Raw genomic sequence first — 16,076 nt, forward strand, 5'->3', positions numbered from 1 at the left:
TAGAAATGTCACAAGCCATATTCTTGGTTCCTACTCTAACAAAATGAGAAATAAGCAATAAGAAGATGATCCCAAAACTTACATTATTAGAATTAAGGAACACTCCCTTAATCAATCTTTTATCAAAAGCATATCAAAATTTGTTTGCAACTTACCTGAAAATGCATCCAAAAACTAAGCAAGATTGATGGATGGACAGAGGAATGCGTAGTTGGGTGCATATGTGATCCAATAAATAAAGCAAAATGTTCATTGTAGAATTTGGTTGTGATGTTCACTATATGATTCTTTCAACTTCTCTGAATGTTTGAGCCATTCTGTAATAAAATATTGGAAGAAATGTATAAAAAACTAAAATAAACAATCATCTAGAAAGTACTGAAAGGAAGGTTTTATACCAAAACCATAGCTTAAAATGTTTTTTCTAAATAATGTGATTCCCTTATTTATTATTTAAAGGGGTTCATTTGTTTTCTTTCCAAATATTTTTATCAATTAGGTACTATGTGCCAGGCATTTTCCTAAGAGTTTACATATATTAACTCATTTAATCTTCACAACAACCCATTATACAGAGCAGAAAAATAAGGTACAGAGAGTTTAAGTAACTTGCCCAAGGTCACACAGCTTATAAATGGCAAAACCAGGCTTTGAACAAAAGCAGCTAGTGTTCAGTCCATGTACTTAATCACTGCATTAGATTGTCTCTTCTAAGTTTTTCAAATGAAGAAAATAGATTAAAATTGTTCAAAAACAGAGCTAAAAGGATTGATTTAAAAAGATAAAAGCTGGGGCTTCCCTGGTGGCGCAGTGGTTGAGAGTCCGCCTGCCGATGCAGAGGACACGGGTTCGTGCCCCGGTCCGGGAAGATCCCACATGTCGCGGAGCGGCTAGGCCCGTGAGCCATGGCCGCTGAGCCTGCGCATCCGGAGCCTGTACTCCGCAAAGGGAGAGGCCACAACAGTGAGAGGCCCACGTAGCGCAAAAAAAAAAAAAAAAAAGATAAAAGCTGAAATAAGTCAACTATACTTCAATTAAAAAATAATAAAAATAAGGACATTTCAACAATTTAAAATAGATAAAAGCTGACATTAATTAAATAAATATTATGGAAAAAAGATAAAAACTAAAACTTGTTATTTAAATAGATTTCTAAAATAGAAAATCGCTAGAAAGCATAATTACCAAAAAAGAGAAAGCTAATATATAATTCTTAGAAATGAATAAGTCAATTTTACTAGAGGTGTGGAGTAAATTAAAATATCAGAAAATATTAGCTGCCCTTTAGTAATAAATTTGAATATCTGAAAGCAAATTAGTATAACAAAAGTCAATCAAGGATAAAGAGAACATCTAAACAGACCAATAATGAGAGATGACATTAGAATATTAAAGTGCTCCTATTTAGAAAGGCACTTGGTCCATTTGGTTTTCTTGCTGCTCTCAAACTTTTGAATAAAAGTAAATTTTTTCTTTTTTGGCCACGCTGTGCGGCTTGCAGTATGTTAGTTCCTCGACCAGGGACTGAACCTGGACCACGACAGTGAAAGCACCGAGTCCTAACCACTGGACTGCCAAGGAACTCCCAAAAGTAAATTTTTATTTCTTAGTCTTTTCTAGGTCTTTGAAAAAGATGGAAGATAAACTTAATATAAGTTTCAGAGAACTATGCAAACAGTATGTTTGTTCCATTTTCATAAAAGTGAACAAAAATGTAAACATTACTCATGGGTATATATTTTGTTCAGGCATAAAAAGCATTGTGAACAGTGACAAACCAGGTTGCTAGAGTTGTTTATTTCAAGAGGATGAAAATTGGGAGGGGTGGAAGTTAAAATGGGCTTTGAAGTCAGCCAAACCCGAATTTGGGTCCCAGCTCTGCCATCTACTCCTTGTGTGACCTCGTTCATTTGTGTAACCTCTGTCTTCATAAAGGGCTTATAGTGATCAATTAACATAATGCATTTAAAAGCCTGATCCATATATGGTAGTAAAGAAACTCTGGCTATCAGAGCTAGAATTCCCTTTTCCTCCTAATGTGCTCGTCATAGCAGTAAGAAGTGAATGTCTGTGTCACCCAGGTTCACACCTCTAAATGTCAGCTATATCCTGAAATTCATATTCTGCATGTTTCAAAAGGCACATAGGCTTTCTAAAGTTTCCTACATGGTGCCATTAACTTGCAAATTTCCAAACCATGTCACTGAGACCCAAAACTAATGGGAGGTTGGTTCCACAAGATCTAAATGGGCCTTACGGAGGAGGGTTGCCATCAAACAGAATATGTCTGTTTCCAGTTCTGCAAAAATCCATCCCCATGAATCTGCAAAGAGAGAAAATCTGGTTAACTGCCCCCTTTTACCATTTTTAGAGATGTGGGTACAAGTCCTGGCCGTCACAATCACAAGGTCTATTTAGGTATACTTCTTCCCCAGTGATGGACTGAATTTTGTTTCCCCCCAAAATTTTATATGTTGAAATCTTAATCTTCAGGGCGATGGTATTAGGAGGTGGGACCTTCGGGGAGTGATTAGATTGTGAGGGTGGAACCTGCATGATGGGATTAGTCCTATAAAAGAGGTTCCCACAGAGCACTCTCAAAACTTCCGCCAAGTGAGGTTATAGCAAAAGACTGCCATCTAGGAAGCAGGCTCTCTTGCCAGACACCAAATAGGCTGGCGCCTTGATCTCAGACTTCTGAGTCTCCAGAACTGTGAGCAATACTGGGTTTTTTTTGTTCTTGTTGTTTGTTTGTTTATAGGCCACCAGTTTATGGGATTCTGTTGGAGCAGCCCAAACGGACAAAGGCACCCACTAAAGACCATGCCTCCACCCAGACATCAAAGGCCAGTGAGGCTTTACAAATACACCTTCACAACTCTCACCAAAGACAATCAAATGTGAAGCACAACTTAATTTTTGGTAGAACACAAATGCCTTGCATGCACACGTACTTCTAACACACAATATATTGGAAACTCAGAGTGTAAAAGAACTGGAGGGAGCTGGTGATAAGCTAAAAGCATATCTTCTAGGGGAAATGCTTCTGGAAACACTTTTGTTCCGGAAATATGGGCCCTCTCTCCAAATGCCAAATAAACTGAGGAGATGAACCATATAATTCAAGGTTCCCAACTACTTTCACTAGAAGGAAATATCCTGCTGATTGGGCAAAAGTGTTTTCTGTGAGTTGAATAATGTGGGTAATTTCCTTAACTCTATTCCATTTTGCCCATTTCCATGCCATCCAATCAGCAACCTGTGATCTCACTAAAGCTTCAAGTCCATTACAGTGCAAAGGTCGTCTTCTCTCCACACAAATCAGCTCCGAATGACCATGAATGGCTCGTTGCTGCTGCGGGGAGCCTGCAGTACTGGAAAGCAGCCAGCAGCTGTCACAGATGCCACAACAGCTCGTGGTCCTCCGTCAATGCCTGTTCCACAGACCCTTAACTTCGGGGACGCGCCATTCGTCCCGGCACCAGCTGGCACGGTGACAGGTCTGTCTGTGGAGGGGTCTTCGCTAGCGCCGTCCTCTCGGCAGGGTTTTGGAGGATGAGGTGCTGCAGATACTCATCTTTCACTTCAGGACATGTCATCCTGCTAAATGAAGAAGCCCAACCCCCTTTGGGGTTCCCTGGATCTCCAGCACAGAGGGACACATGTACCGTCACCTTCAACGGCTCCACCCGGCCTTGTGAACAGCTGCTGTCCAGCAGCAGAAACAGCCTGACTGCCTGGCAACCCCCTCACGGTGAACGTAGGGGACACGGCCCCCATGCCGCTAGGTGAAAGGTTTTGCGACCCCCTACAGCTTGAGACCATCAGCAAAGGCAGCCAAGAGATGGACACCCAGTGAGGAAGCAAAGGGCACAGCGCTGACATGAAGTACCGCTGAGGAAAATGAAAAACGATGTTTCGCTGACCTCAGCCCAACCCTCTGTCCATTGTCTTGGAGGCGTTCCAAGCTTGTAGCCTTCAGAGGAAGCTCTGGCAGAGGCCAAATGTGCTGTGTGCTCAGAAGTTCATCAAGGTCTCTCCTTGCTGTCCCAGGCCCCCGGAAGGAGCGGTGGGGCTGCCAGCAGGTTCCAGGGTGAGGGATGCAGGGGCCAGGGAGTGAGCGAGGGGGAGAATGGAGATGTTGCAGGAAGGGGACCCCTTCCAGGGCCCGAGAGTGGGCTCTTGTCTAACACTCGGAAATGCATTGTCGGAGGAGACACACGTGCTGACAAAGTAAGAGACTTTATGGGGAAGGGGCACCTGGGGGCGGAGAGCAGCAGCGTGAGGGAACCCAGGAGAACCGCTCTGCCACGTGGCTCGCAGTCTCGGGTTTTATGGTCATGGGTTAGCTTCCGGTTGTCTCTGGCCAATCACTCTGACTCAGGGTTCTTCCTTGTGGCCCGAGCATCCCTCAGCCAAGATGGATTCCAGCGAGGAGGATTCTGGGACGTTGGTAAGACATATGGACTGGAGTCTCCTCTCTCCTTTTGACCTTTCCCGAATTCTTCTGGTTGGTGGTAGCTTGTTAGTTCCACATCCCTTACCAGGACCTCCTGTTTAAGATAACTCATGCAAGTGGTTACTATGGTGCCTGGCCAGGGTGGGCGGTTTTAGTCAGTGGTTCCCCTAACAGAGTGGTGTGTAGGCTGAGACGAGGCAGCGCTGTATCTTTTTAGACCTCCAGGCAGGCTGTAGATGGGGAGAGGGGAGCGCAGGATGATGGAAGCCAAAGGAGAGTAAGAAAATACGCTATGTGTCTTTTTTTTTTTTTTGGTGGTACACGGGCCTCTCACTGTTGTGGCCTCTCCCGTTGCAGAGCACAGGCTCCAGACGCGCAGGCTCAGCGGCCATGGCTCATGGGCCCAGCCGCTCCGCGGCATGTGGGATCCTCCCGGACCGGGGCATGAACCCGCGTCCCCTGTATCGGCAGGCGGACTCTCAACCACTGCGCCACCAGGGAAGCCCTGTGTCATTTATTTTTGCCCAAGTTCCAGCTGGGTAGCAGCCTAGGAGCTCACAGAGGGCTGCAGACTTGCTCCTTTGCATCAAAACCCAGTAGGGATGGTTTGATTTACAGTTGAAAAGGTAGCGGAAGAAAGGATTTGCCTTTTTTTTTTTTTTTTTTAACAACAACAACAAAAAGAGGTTTTCTAAATCACTGTTCAAAGCAAAGAGGCTGAGGCAGGAAATGAGAAACACATTGATCTGAAATCAAACCACCATAATGGCTATCTTTGGGCAGCTGTATGTGAGTGTGTGTATATTTGTGTGTGTGTGTGTGTGTGTGTGTGTGAGTCTGTGTGTGTGTAGCCTGGAGGTAAGTAGGGACAGGATGTTATTTGTGATGGATAAGATAATTTTCAGATATCCTTTGCAGGGGTAAGAGGGAATCTTTGTTTCACATGTGGGTGAACTTCTTGCTTTCATAACATGAAATGCCAGCACCTTGCTACCCAGATCCTGTAAATCTGAGCGAGATTCACTGACATGACCTATGAGGGCTACTGCTCCCCTCTGCTCTCACCCCAGGCCACCCAGTCCCTGGCAGCACTGTGTTAAGAAAAACAAGCATAGACCTAAGAAGGTACACAGGTCAGTTCATAACCACTGCAAAAGTTGTATGATTGACCCAAAATCCTGGTGCTCACATAGAGTCTATTCACTGAAGTTTAGAAATGGGTCTAAAAATTGTACTCTGCACCATGCTGGGTTCTAGATATATAATAGTAAACAGGAGTGACAAGTTGCTTCCCCTCATGCAGCCTGTGATCTAGCTGGGGAGAAAGACTTTATACAAATGAATATGGAATTTAAAATGTGGATAGCCAAACAGAGAAAGATAAATACCATATGATATTGCATATATGTGGAATCTAAAAAAAAAAAAAAAAGGATATAAATGAACTTATTTACAAAACAGAAACAGACCCACAGACACAGAAAACAAACTTATGACTACCAAAGGGGAAAAGGCGGGGGGAAGGATAAATTAGGAGGTCGGGATTAACAGACACACACTACTATATTTAAAACAGATAAACAACAAGGACCTAACTGTATAGCACAGGGAGCTAGACTCAATATTTTGTAATAGTGTATAAGGGAAAAGAATCTGAACAAGAATATAAATATATATAACTGAATCACTGTGCTGTACACCAGAAACTAACACAACATTGTATTTCAACTATACGTCAATAAAATAAAATTTTAAAATGTAATTAAAAAAATTTTTTTTAATGTGGATAAATGTGATGAAGAAAAAGTGCAGGACACTTTGAGAAAGATTTGTATGAGAACTTTGTTTAGGTTGTGAGGCCCACAAAGGCTGAGGCCTAAATAATAAAAAGCCAGCCAGGCAAAGGAGGTGGGAAGGGTAGTCCTGGCAGAGGGCACAGCATGAGCAAAGGTCCTGAGGTAAGAAGGAGATTGGAGAATTTGAGGAAATGTAAGAAAGGAAGAGTAGAAGGAGATAGAGATGTAGAGGAAAAGAGGGGCCAGATCACATAGGGCCCTTTAGTCACGGTACCATTTTTGTATTTTGAAAATAGTAGCTTCACAGTGAAAAAAACCTGACAGACACCATGTTGACCAAATAATAAAAGTTAACACCAGCAGTGGCATATAGAGTCATTATACGCCTCCTGGTAGGATGTGCTGAGAAGGGCACAACGTCATTTCTCTGATATTCTAGCCAAAGCTTGCATAATCTGCATTAATTATGAAGAAACATCAGGCAAACTCAAAATGAAGGGCATTCTACAAGATAAGTGGCCCATAATTTTCAAAAATGTCAAGGTCATGAAAGACAAAGATTGAGGAACTCTTCCAGATGAAAGGAGACAAGAACACTAAATGTGTGATCCTAGACCCCAAAAACGAGGTTGGTGGGACAATTGGTGACAATTGACTAAGGTCTACGTATTCGAGAACACTATTGTGATGATGTTAATTTTCTGATTTTGACAGCTGGACTGTGGTTTTGTAAGATGTTAACATTTGGAGAGGGGACTTCCCTGGTGGTGCATTGGTTAAGAGTCCACCTGCCAATGCAGGGAACATGGGTTCGAGCCCTGGTCCAGGAAGATCCCACATGCCACGGAGCAACTAAGCCTGTGCACCACAATTACTGAGCCTGGGCTCTAGAGCCCACAGGCCACAACTACTGAGTCCACATGCCACAGCTACTGAAGCCCGTGCACCTTGAGCCCATGCTCTGCAACAAGAGAAGCCATCACACTGAGAGGCCCGCACACTGCAGCAAAGAGGAGCTCCCGCTCGCCACAACTAGAGAAAAGCCTGCGTGCAGCAACGAAGACCCAACACAGCCAAAATTAATTAATTAATTAATTAATATTTTTAAAGATTGGGGGAAGCTGGGAGAAGAGCCTATAGGAATTACTTATACTATTTTTGCAAGTATTCTTTAAGTCTGAAATTATTTCAAAGTGAAAAGTCAAAAAATAAATTGAAAGAAATATTTAATTTAAAAAAATTTTTCTAACTTTTAGATCTCAAGGGAATGTTTAGGTTTTTAAACATCTGTCTGACCAGTGCATGGGAAATGGATTGGAGGCAGGACCACAAGGAGGTGGTCATGGTGCCAGGAGTTTTGAGTAAATGGCATCAATTTCCTCAGCTGTCAAATGAGAGGGTCCAGCTATCTGTATTTACCAGCCAGGTTCACAACTTACCTGCATTGGAGTCACCTGGGGAACTTCAGACCTTCAGATCCCTGGGGCCCACCCCTTCATGCTGATCAGCAAGAGAATAATGGTGTCTTGGTCAACTCCAGCTGCTATAACAAACTATCACAGATGCAGGGGCTTAAACAACAGACATTTACTCCTCATAGTTCTGAGGCCGAGAAGTCCAAGATCAAGGGTCCTGGTGAGAGCCCTCCTCCGGCTTGTAGATGGCCACCTTCTCGCTGTGTCCTCACTTGGCAGAGAGAGAGTTCTGGAGCCCCTCCTCTTCTTATAAGGGCACCAGACCTATCAGATTAGGGCTCCACCCTTATGTCCTCATTTAACCTTATCTCTTTATAGACCCTATTGTTACCCAAGAACTGGGTTCCCTTCTTGGTGGGTGTCAAGACAAAAGACACAACCAAGCCAAAGATCGGGAGAAGGTTTTATTCCTTGCAGCAAGTAAGGAGAACACCAGGGATCTTTCCCAAAGCAGAGTCTCCCTGAACAGCGAAATTGGGGAAGTTTTAAGCTAAGCGTCCATGCATATTCATGTAAGAGCTTGAGCAGAGGAAAATTCAGCATAGCATTTGGGCAAAGGTCGACAGAGTCCAAGTCTTGGTTGATTGAAGTCAGGAGGGTCAACATCATCATTCCATCCTCCACGTGGGTGGGGGCCTGAGTTCCTGCAGAACTCAAAGATATATTAGTATGTGTATCCCTTGAGGAGGCACTAGGCTCTGCCTTATCACTGCACTGTTGTTTGACTGCCTTCTCTCCATTCCTGCATTCCTTCGTTCCCTCAGGTTCGTTGATTACTGAGACCTGTTCAAGGCCAAGGATTGTGGCCAGGCTTAGATCACAAAATGGCTTAGGACAAAATGCTTCTCTTACGTCAAAGAAAGCCATTCCTGGCTCTCTTTCTCTGGGGACCCCCTGACCTATCTGCTTACTCTATCTTCAAATACAGTCACATCGTAGGGGTTAGAGCTTCAACATATGAATTTGGGGGTAGGAGGGATACACTTCAGTCAGTAGCACATGGAGCCTGGGAACCTGTCATCTTGTATTAGAAACTTCCCCGGGCAATTCTGATGTTTCTCTGAGATTGGCACCTGGTGGCTCTGGGCTGGGGAATTCTGGAATTCCCCACCTTCATCCCCACCGTGAGCGCCGCAGGCCCTCGTGGGCTGCTTGCTGTGCCGCATAACCCATCTTGCTCAGTCTGCTGCATTTCGTCAGAGCACACAGTATGGCTCCAGCCTCTGCCACCACTCTTCTGCTCACCAGCCATGTGAGCCCGGGAAGGTCACTTCCTTCTCGTGGCCTCAGTTTTCTCATCTGAATAGTGAGGGGATTGCACAGATGATCTCTGCAAGATCCCTATGTGCTATAAAACTCTGATCCCTGAGACTAATGTTCCAGAGGCTTCCATTAGGCCCAATTCAGGGGTTAGCAGAGAATTTTAAAAAGCACTCAGGATCCCTCACCCCATGGCAACTAAGAATATTCTATCTCCCATGCAAAATCCACCTCCTCAAAAAAGAAGGTGGCATATTACCACCTTGTAAAATCTAGGTATCAGGGAAACCTCAAAACAGGAGTTCTCCCCTTGTTTTGAAGCACTACATGTCAGCTGTCCTTACCCAGAGTCAAAAATCCTCCTCTGCAGTGGGTTCAGGTCTTACGTTTCTCTGGCCTCCCAGGGCTCATGGATTTGCTGCAAACAAAGAACGGTGCTTCTCCACAACACCCCACAGCCTACTGTGATGGACAGGGAACATGGGGAAGGGTATTTAAGCATTTTAACAGCGTGGATAAGCGATGCCTAAGACGTACAGTGCCCATGTCAGAATGCCAAGAGGGGCTGAGCGGGGAGAGGAGCTAGTCTCTGCTTTTGCCGCCTCTGTCCAGCTTAAGCATCGCCCCATCCAGGAAAGCCTTCTCTGAACCACTCCTGTCTACACAATCTTCTCCTTCTATAAATTATTGTGGCATTTACGATCCCTGATCCGTCCCGTCTTCGAAGCCCAGAGAAGCTAAGACCATGTGGGTTTTGCACAGCACTGAATCCCTGGTGTGCTACAGATTGCCTGGTCCAGAGCGAGTGCACAATAAATATTTGTGAGATAAGTGGATGAGCCATTTTTTGCTGATGGACCCGCCTCCTGTTTCAGGGACCGTGTTTTCATGTCTCCTTCCTAAGACAGGCATAGTCCCTTCCCTTTTTTTTTCTTTTTATCCCCAACACCTGCAAAGAGCCTGGTCCATTGGAAGCACTCCACAAACGCTCCCGTGAAGGAATGGAGACTTATGAGCGAACTAGCGGTTAGCACTGAAGGGGGACACCTCAGCGGAGGTCTCCGGAGGAAATGAGAAGAGGCGCTGCCATGCAGAGAGCGGACACCCACCAACACGCAGCACCCAGACGGCCTGGGCTGGTGAGGGCTCAACGGCGTGGCCAAGCTGGAGCTTCTAACAGAAGAGTTTATTGGACAGATTAAGCGGGTGCCTCTTGGGCCCGCGTCACCTCGGATTCCTGCTGCAGCTGCGGACAGCAGTTCTGAGTCACTTCCACTCCATTTACTGTTTTCCCAGAGTCTTCAGTCTCACCCCACACCTCTCTGAGACCTGGAGAGGGGCCCACTTTGTCCACCTCCATGCAGAGCATATGGCAGTTCTGGGGAAAGTTCTCCGCCTCCGGGGCAGCCCAGGATGGGAGCCACAGAGAGATGCTTCCCCAAGACCACCCTCGGGTGGACAGTTTGCTCCAGGTCCTTGGAAGGGCCATTAGGACTGCGCCCAGTTGCCCACAGCAGCGACCAGCCCAGTAATCTTCCCTTCCAATGACTTCTCCTCTTTCACTCTCCCTGGCCCCACACTTCTACTCTTTGACTTTGGAAAATGAGTAGGTTTAGACAGAGAGAGGAGAGCACATCTTAAGCAGAAAGAAAAGCAGAGCGGAGGCAAAAAGAGAGGGAGGCTAGAAAGACAAAGGACAAGAGACATCATCGTTTGCTGTAGTTATGTGCGAGATTCAGGGTGGAGCCTGTAACCCAGATCATGGGACAAATGAATGCAGGTACCAGACCCACACTGGTTATCCAACGCCGTAAATGTGGCAGGAGGGGCGGGGAAGAGGAAGATCACAAAACAGCCTAGACACGTGTGTGTGTGAGGCAGCAACCCTGGCAGAGAAAGTCACCAACCTGGGTCCTCTCCTGTTTCAGAATGTGAAGCTGTATCGCCAAAGCTGTTCATTGCACAGCTTGCAGCTTTCCAATCAGCTCCACATTGGCTCCATCAGTCCCCAACAAGAAGACCACTGTGCCACTCTCCTGTACCAGGACATAAATATGTAAGCAGTTCGATATTAGCATTAATTAGCAGCAAGAGCCTGGAAATGCTTCACCTAATGCCAGGAAGTGCTGATGGAATTGTGCATCTTTTTCCTGTCGCAGGAGTAGTCAAGAATCATGCATAATGTAAAAGCACAGAGTGCAGCTGTAGCAGCAGGCTGCATCACAGGAGATTATTTCAATGTGTTTTTATGATCATCAAGAACTACCTTTCAACCAGGATCCCGAAGCATATACTATCCTACAGCCCTGGGGTGGTACTGGGTGGTGTGGAATCGTAATACACAACAGTAAATACCCATCCCGCTCAGAGGCCCCAAAGCTGGGCTCTTTATTGATGTTCAGTCCATATTTATAGAGTCTAGGAGTGCGGTGGCAGCAACATAAAGCAGGTGCCACCTGACCAGCTGTGAGGCTGATTCGGATGCGTGGACAAGCCATCCTCTGGCAGAGAGCTGCTCAGCCCAGGAAAGCCAAAATTGTTCAGACTCGGAAAAGATGAGCCACACCTGAGGAAACCCTGTTTCATGGTGCCAGCTCACCTCCTGGTCCTAGAGCTTCTGTGGGTTAGAGCATCTCAGAGGAAAAGTGAGGAAAATCCCAGCGGGCTCCTCAGTGTAGCCTGTTGTTTATTGCCCTCCTTTTCTCAACCACTATGGGTTTGGGGTTTTTTTTCCCCAACAGTTTTATTAGGATATAAATCACATCCCATACAACTCACACATTTAAAGTGTATAATTGAATGTGTTTTGGTATATTATTCATTTTTTAACTTGTGGTAAAATTTATATATAACAAAATCTGTCATTTTTATCATTTGGGGTAGAATAATTTTTATTGTGGTAAAATATACATAAAATTTGCCATTTTAACCATTTTCAGGCATACAGTTCTCTGCCATTAAGTACAATTCAAATCTTTTAACCATCACCACCATCCATCTCCAGAACTTTTCATCACCCCAGACATAAACTCTCTACTCATTAAACAATAACTCCGCATTCTCCCCTCTTCCCCCCAGCCCCTGGTAACCTTGAATCTATTTTCTGTCTCTGAATTTGGCTATTCTAGATATTTCATGTGAGTGGAATCATGCAATATTTGTCTTTTCGTGTCTGGCTTATTTGACATAGCATAATATCTTCAAGGTTCAGCCATGTTGTAGCATGAATTAAAATTTCATTCCTAATAATGCCATTTGCAGCACATGGATAGACCTAGAGATTATCATACTAAGTGAAGTAAATCAAACACAAATATCATATGACATCACTTATATGTGGAATCTAAAAAAATGATGCAAATGAACTTATTTATAAAACAGAAACAGACTCGCAGCCATAGAAAACAAACTTACGGTTACCAAAGTGGAAAGGGGGGAGGGATAAATTAGGAATGTGGAATTAACAGGTACACACTACTATATATAATATAGATAAACAACAAGGACCTACTCTGTAGCACAGGGAACTATATTCAATATCTTGTAATAACCTATAAAGGAAAAGAATCTGAAAAAGAATATATATATGTATATATGTATGTGTGTGTGTATCTGAAGCACTTTGCTGTACACTAACACAACATTGTAAATCAACTACACTTCAATTTTTTAAAATTCATTCCTCTTTATAGCTGAATAACACTCCATAATATGTATGTACCACATTTTGTTTCTCCATTTATTTGTTGGTGGATACTTCAGTTATTTCCACCTTTTACCTGCTGTGAATATTGCTGCTATGAACACTGGCCTGCAAGAATCTGTGTGAGTCCCTTATCAATTATTTTGGGTATGTACCTAAAAGTGGAATTGCTGGATTATATGTTAATTTAGCTTTTTGAGGAACCACCAATCTGTTTTCATCCATAGCATCTGTACCATTTTACATTCCCACCAGCAATATATGAGAGTTCCAATAGACTTCTTATTCTCCGTTTGTTTTTTTAAAAAATTATAGCCACCCTAGTAGTTGTAAAGTGGTTTCTTGTGGTTTTGATTTTCATTTTTCTGATGACTGGTGATATTGACCATCTTTTCATGTACTTATTGGTCATTTGTATAGCTTTCTTTGGAGAAATGTGGTATTAGTTTGCTAGGACAGCCATAACCAAATGCCAAAGACAGGGTGGCTTAAACAACAGAAATTTATTCTCTCACAGTTCTGGTGGCTGGAAGTTCAAGATCAGGGTGTCAGCAGGTTTGGTTTTTCCGAGGCCTCTCACTAAGGCTTGTAGACGGCCACCTTCTCCCTGTGTCTTCATATGGACTTTCTTATGTGCCTGTCTGTGGCCTAATCCTCTTGTAAGGACACCAGTCCTATTGTATTAGGGCTCACCCCGATGACCTCATTTAACCTTAATCACCTCTTTATAGACCCCTATCCCCAAGTACTGTCACATTATGAGTAACTGGGAGTTATGCCAACATATTAATGCGGGAGAAGGGGGGACACAACTCAGCCCATAGCAGGTAACAAAAGTCTACTTAAATCCTTTGCCCATTCTTTAAAATTGGGTTGTAACCACTGAGTTTCAATGTTGAATGTGTGGTTTAATTTTTATCTTAGAGAGGTGAAGGTCAGGTTAGGAAAAGAGAGAGAAAACCTATAGTGATTACTAGGTTTTAATCTCAAAATTTTTTTCATTTGATCAGATCTAAGCACACTCACACTGTCCCAAAGGACATATGTCTCTTTCTCTCCATAGAGCTTCAACCATACTAGCACTAAAATAATACAATACTATCCATCAGCGGTAAGCAAAAAATCACTATATTATGCCTCAGTCATATAGTAAATCAGTTTTCAAATGCCTGCTAGACTGTAAATTACTTGAAGGCAAGCATTATTTTGTACTTAACTTTGATTCTGGCTCCATGTTTGTTGAGTAAGTCATAGTCCCAGGCCATAACAACATTTTTTTCATGTAATAAACACAATAACCCATGTGGTAGGTATTATTATCCCCATTCCACAGATGATGAAATAGGGGCTCAGAGAAGTCAAGTGGCTTGCCAAAGGACACACAGTAAGCAGCAGAAGGAAAATGTGTGTCCGGTTCTAGCCAACTCTTCTTTCCACTCTGCTATGATTCCTTTCTCCATAAATGTGGAAATAAAATATAAGTGAACTGTAAGTGAGAAACATTTATTCCAATGAGATTTCTGACTGAGCTGAGCCTATCTCCAAAAGGTAAATGTTTGCCTTTTACAAGGTATCATTTTCTGTCTTCACACAGGTTTTTCTTCCTTTCCTTACTTCCTAAATTTTTATTTTAGGCCTTGCTAAAATCACGGAGAATCACATCTCTGGGTTAGATTTGCCTACCAAAGGGACTTAACAAAATAATGGGTCCTAAATAGTTGTGCAGTGTTTAAAAAACAGTCTCCTGTCTTCAGTGTTAGAAAAAAACAACTGTCTAATCAGGCCAATTTCTCCATGTTGCTTCAATTTCATACATTCACTGACAAGAATCCTCTTAGTATTGATACCATAAGCCAAAATTAATTTTTGAACTAAAGTTTTCTAATGTCAATCATAAAGGAGTATGTTTTAATTTCTTATGTACATATGAATTAAATAAATATTATATTAATAAACAAGAACTCAATTTCAATCAATATGCTTTATTCATGGTAATTGTAATAGAGACAGAGGATTTTTTTTAAATCAAAAATGATAGGATGGAGGGCAAAAGGTTATGAGATGAAAGTTTTAATACACCAAGAAATTGAAAATAGTCAACGATTATTGTACTTTTTAAGAAGTCTCAATCTAAGACAATGGTAACATTCACAAATTATCTACACTGGTTTCAGCCCTCTGCTGGTGAGATGAATTTCTGTTTTTGCAAACATCCAAGTAGGCCTGGGCTTTTCTTGGTAATGGAATACGAAGCTTTTGCAGACAAGTCACAGCCCTCTCCCAGGGTGCTATGGAGCTGCTTCACACAGGGAAGTGTCTGACCTCTTTATGTCCCGCATGGTGGTAACCTGAGCCATGGTGAATCCAATCAACACTCTCACCTCATCTGATGAGGTCTAATGGGCAGCCCTTCTCCAATGGCTCCATTAACCATCAGTCACCAAAATTGTTAGACAAAGGAGAAATCCACCTAAGGAATTTTCCAAATGTTACATATTCTTCCCTTTCTGAGATAGTTATCTTTTGAGGAAGGGCATACAGAACCTTGTGGTCACTTGTTTAATAGAGTTTGTTCATTCCATCTTTTTTTTCTTTAAGGGGAAAAAAATAATTGCATGTATAGAACATGTCAATGAAGTCCTTGGTTCATAAAGAAGAATCTGACCAAGGAAATCCCAGAACATCTTTTTATGTCTATATGTGTTTTTATTTTGTGCTTTGCTTTACTTTATGTTGCCAACATGCTAGCTGCTCCATGAGGCATAATGCACTATAGCACACAGTGGGGAATGTCAGGAAGACACATTACACTCTCAGTGCCAGAAAGGTCTCTTGGTAGCATGTAGCCAGCTCTGATTGATTGGGGTCATATACTCTGGTCATATACAGTTTTATAGACCAAATCACACATGCTCTATCAAAATCATCTGGTTCTTAGCTTTCTATAGTTCTTCTGGTGAGGGACAATTTGGGTGGGTTCAGTAACCAGCGGGGTAAGATTAATTTCTCTGATCGAGTTGGACAATTGCTCACAGTGCTAGATTCAAAGGCTGGCTTCATGTGCGGGCTTCTAAGAACAGGGATTTTAGAGCAATCCTAAAAACTGGTTTAGGCTGGGCAGTCAAGTAGTCCCCGTGGTTCTTATTTTCTTACCCTGGTTCCCCTTTATCCCACTCAACCAGTGGCGTGCTGATAAATGTTCAACAGCTCTCAAAAACACATGCAGATATATGTACAAAAATCTACTGCCTTTTAAAAATGTATCTGTTTTAAAAGATGTGTAACAAACAATGTTCAAATGATAAAGTATACAGTATTCTTCACTGTAAATTCCATTTAGTTGACTGATTCTCAGAACGCTTTCCTTGATCTTTTTCCAAACT

The sequence above is a fragment of the Delphinapterus leucas genome, chromosome 18, assembly GCF_059928025.1.
Source record: "Delphinapterus leucas isolate spDelLeu-1000000601 "Yukka" chromosome 18, BTC_Dleu_Yukka2, whole genome shotgun sequence".
NCBI classification, from domain to species: Eukaryota; Metazoa; Chordata; class Mammalia; order Artiodactyla; family Monodontidae; genus Delphinapterus; species Delphinapterus leucas.